Source organism: Onychostoma macrolepis, chromosome 07, assembly GCF_012432095.1.
Source record: "Onychostoma macrolepis isolate SWU-2019 chromosome 07, ASM1243209v1, whole genome shotgun sequence".
Classification (NCBI taxonomy): domain Eukaryota; kingdom Metazoa; phylum Chordata; class Actinopteri; order Cypriniformes; family Cyprinidae; genus Onychostoma; species Onychostoma macrolepis.
The window spans coordinates 6,081,775-6,086,971 of NC_081161.1; positions in this window are offsets into that span (position 1 = coordinate 6,081,775).

A 5,197-nucleotide genomic window follows, 5' to 3' on the forward strand; every position below is an offset into this window, starting at 1 on the left:
TAAAATCTATGATATTAAGACGTTGTCTGTCTTTTGTTTCATAAAACATGTATTTACGTTACTGGGTTTTATACTGTCCAATAAACAGGACATCTTTATTTTATTTTGTAAAATCAAAACCATATCAAAAACTCCCCTAGACCCATTTTTTCATTGAATAAAGAGTAGTAGGAGTATACATATCTCAGATATTTCAATATAAATGATTTAGACTTCAGTCAGGGTCATCAGTGGATGCATTTTATGTTATAAAATGAATTCTTGGTACAAATACCCGAAAGCAAGTACTTTTTGGAAGAGAGATACACTAAACGAAGCCAGTCCAAATCTGAGACAAACTGTTCTTAGCAAGAATGGCAGTTAGGCTCTTAGCCAGAACACATTGTCACTGAACAGTTTAACAAAACAGATTGTCTAAGCACATGGAGATGCATGTTTTATGTCACACACCGGCCCAGTGCAGGTCTGTTCTGGGGCAAAAACAATGCAAATGTAAATAATATAATTTCTGTCAAACTCTTGGAGGGATTGGCATTGTAATTTACATGATAATGTAAATGTGTTTGGTTTTAGCGGAATAGATCTGCTGTGGCAGAGCAAATACTGAGACCTGCTACTGCCAATACATCCACAACATGCTGCTGTGAGCATGTATGAAATATTGCTGCTGCACATATAACACATATAGCATACAAACACCCTGTAGCTGTCACGGTGCACACAGCAGGGAGGAACGAGGAACACGCAGACGAGGAGTAACTTCAAAATAATAGTCTTTAATGACGACATCAGGGCAGGGCAAGGCAAGGCAAGGTTGAGACAGACAGGAACCCCGGGGAATAACGAGTAGACCAGACGAAAACTAACTGAACAGGCAGGAACTTATATACACAAGATAATTACAGATAATTAGACGAAAACACAGCTGAACTGAATAAACTAATAATCACACAGAACAAGGACAGGAACATGACCAAATATGAAAACAAGAGGCGGGAACACATGACACACACGACAGAGGACTGACAGTAGCAGATCTATACAGGTGGAGCTGGGGAGGGTGGAGGGTTTCTGAAGCACACTGCAACTGCTACAGCAAGCACTAGCCAAGCATTTGAATGTTGAGCAGCGAGCCCATTGGCTGCTGATACAAACTTTGGATATGTAAATATTAAGCTGCAAATTGCCATTTAATCAGGCGTGTGAAAATGAAGTACACTTCAGAATATTTTTTAAGAAGAGTGCTAGAGTGTGCTTTTTAAGAATATTACTGAAACTATGTACGGTAAAAGAATATATAAGAGTATATGTAAGTGCAAATGCAATGTAATGTTTTCAGACACTTTTTATTATTGATTAACAGTACAGTTAAAATGATAATCAAGTTGTACTTTAGTATGTTAGTCAACACATCAAAATAAAGACTTCTTTAAAGCCTGACAGCAGATGCACTATAGTAAAACAAAAGCGCTCTTCTTAAAAGAGTACTTAAGTTTTATGAAACTTAAATTTACGGTACTCTTCTTTACGAAAGGATATTTTGGTAACATTTTAGATTAGGGAACACTATTAACTAGTTGCTTATTAGTATATTACTATATTATCTAGATCCCTCAACCCTACCCAACACCTTAACATGACCTAAACAACTAGATTACTATCAAAAAGCAGATGATTAGGAGTTTATTAAGAGAAAACTCTTAGTTAATAGTGAATAAGAGTTCCCTAATCTAAAGCGTTACCGACATTTTGTTTACTTTTTAATCAAAGACTATTTGGTAACACTTTAGATTAAGGAACACTCTTCACTATTAATTATAATTGCTTATTAGCATGCGCATTACTAGCATATTGGCTGTTTATTAGTACTTTTAAAGCACAAATTAATGCCTTATTCTGCATGACTATACTTTAGATCGCTTAATCTGTCCCCATAACTAATATTTGCAACCTTACTAACTATTAATAAGCAATAATTAGGAGGTTATTGAGGAAACTCTTGTGTTTCCTAATCTAAAGTGTTACTATTTTTTTGATCTGTTTGTGTAAAGTACTAAAACCTGGATGTGCAGTACAGTGCAGGGATGATGTGATGTTGAATATATGTGTGCTGCACTTCACTTCAGCCCTTTAATCCCGTCTTCCTCACGTCATTACGAAGACAAGAAAGAATTCGCCAGGTTTACCATAATGGCAACTCTGAATGTTGAAAACCTGCTGACACTTCAGACCTGCATTTACTGAACAGCTGTCGTGGAAAGTAAAGTGCTTGCTGTTTAAAGAGTCAGATACACTCTTGAACAGAAATGACAAGCATAAGCAGGGTTTTGGGTTAAAAACCCTTCATATCTGCTGTGATGATGATTGAATGTGCATGGATTAATGCGAGATCTCTTTAATATCGCCACTCCTGAACAACATTAGCGCAAAGCTTTCCAAAAGTACCTTCTTTTCTCCTCTGTTTCCCCCCCCACTAAATAAAGGGCTGATCCACTGTAATATGTCAAACAGTATTTCAAGGTCTTGTGGATTAGAGGGTTATGTATTGTTGTTTTGAACTGTGACTTTAATGATAACCTATCACAATCAGTGTCTGAAATCCCTCCGCTGACTATAAATGTTTCATTTTGGCCTACATATAAATCTTTCAGCTGTAATTAAAGGGAGCTGTTGGCATACTTACCCTGGCGTTTCACACTTGCTTGTGCTTCCTCACCAACATGTGTTTTAAAGCTAAAAGACGTTTCTAGGACATGACATTTGGTAATTATATGAGTCATTCAGGTCATTCAAATTGGGACAGATTCTTAAAGGTGATATGTATTGTTTCTGTGAAAATGGAAAGATGCAAAAGCTAGGACTGATGAAATTTTAAATATGTTTTATTCACATTTCAAATTCCAGAAGTTCTGTTTGAAATAAGTATGTTTTAAAATATATTTATGTAAATATATTTTCTACTAATATATATTTTGGCCATTGTTTTTATATTTTGAAAATATTTACATTTACATCACATTTGAAGACAAACTTTATTTGTTGTCTACACGTGTGAAACACATTTGATTAGAAATCAACAAAAGCAACATACTTTACAATAAAAAAAATACAATATATATATTCTATCCACATTTGCATTTAGCCTAAATTTTGCCTAATTTCAAAAATATTTTTTTTTATTGAGTTTCACTGTTTACAACGTATATTTAGCATTAGATAAAAATATATTGCCCATTTAAAATACATAAAATATATTTTGGCCATTTAAAATACTATGTTGCCATATGGGTATGTTTGGTTAGCAAATATATCTTAACAATTCCATTTTAGTTTCCCAAAATTTTCCTGCTTTCTTTCACCAAAGCTGCAGTGGCCTACTTCAGGATCATGTGATTATTTGATTGAGCTTGTGACATGAGTTTTTGACACTTCAGCAATGGAAAAAGGCATTTAGGATGACTCAGAGACATTAATTCACATGTTATGGTTATAAACCCACTGCTGTGCATAATGGAAACAATCTAGCCAAACTCAGCAGTCAGCAGTCTTCTGTAAATGCATGACAGACTGAACCATACAACAAACCGTTTTGACTTCTATCTTGTTAGCTCAGTTGCCATAAGATCACAAGGTTACTGATTTCTAACTAGACATTTCTGAAAAGATGATGTGAAGAGAACAACTCCAGGGAAGATTGTTGCTCTGTGCACAAGAGATATAAATGAGTTATCGGAGGATTTGCATCTGTATTTGTGAGGAAAACTGGATCAACAAAGCCAATGCATACTTTTAAAACTATGAGGGGACCTGCTGTACGGTGTTTGCCTTATTAATTTATCTCAGAAGTCTGATCTTAGTTTTAGTCTGTGTAAATTTTGAAAGCTTTCCTCCAGTTTCAGAACCGATTATAAAATGGATTAATGATTTGGCAGAAGTGGGATAGAGCAGGACTGTCATGGAGGAGGACATGAGATTTAGTAGAACAGAAGAGAAACGATGAGTCCTGTGAACACTGTGAACTCTGGAGAGTGAGAGGAAGGAGGGGAGAAAGATCTGGTGATGCTGGAGAACAGGCAACTGGAGGAGTGTTAGTGGAAACTCAGATCTTTGCCTCCTTTCTGAATCATTCTTTCTCATAAAAATTAGGCCATGTGGGATGACAATAGCACTCAAAGCCGATTACGCTATTTGGGACTGCACAGAAAATGATTTCAAAACTAATGATGAATTCTACTGAATAGTATGAAGAAATATTTGTTGGACCAATTATTCAGCGAAGCACAAGGATGAAGGGATATTTTGAATGGATGTATATAAAATAACAGTGCAATGGTCATTTTTTATCATTACAACTGATCCAGACACATTTAATGGTTTCACTGCATGAATTCAGATGACATGCATAAGCATGATATTTACAACATACAGTTATGTGTGGAATATCTTAATAGCATCAAATCATTTTAACTGAATTTGACATGGCCTGGAGTTGTACTACAGAAGAAAATACATGCAGAATTGTAATACAGTAGAGTAGTTAGTTGTATAGTTGTAAATGCTATGGTATACTAATATGGTAATCAGTTGCTGATATCATGATATCCCATAAGTAAAACTATACAAAAAATGGCCAAAAATATTTTTGCTGAAATATGTTGCAAATTTACACTTACATTTTTTTTTTAAATAAATATTTTATATTTCAAAATATTTATATACAATAGATTTTTATTACATTTATATATTTATTACAATAAAACAATATATCTTAAAATAATTTTTAAAAGAAAGGAACATGCTTTAAAATATTTTTAAAAATGACAATATTACAATATATTAAAATTTTTCTCGATTGCTAACACACTGTAACTGATTCATTTGGCCCAATTTTCCAAACCATTCATACAGTTCTCGAAACAAAGACACGTTTCTCAGAATTTTAACACATTTCACCTGTTTGCACACACGTTCCAATTTGCTCAGTGTTTTCTGCAAAACTCAAAAACGCCATCATTTTGCACAGATTTACCCATGCTCTCATTCAGAAAACACAAACACACAATATAATTAACTCAAGCATCAAAAAATGAGCTCAAGCAGCACACATTTATCTATGTGTGATCATTAAGTAGCAAAACTTATGACACACAGGTCAGAATCTCAGGATGATATGAACAAGAGCACAGGTGATTATGTG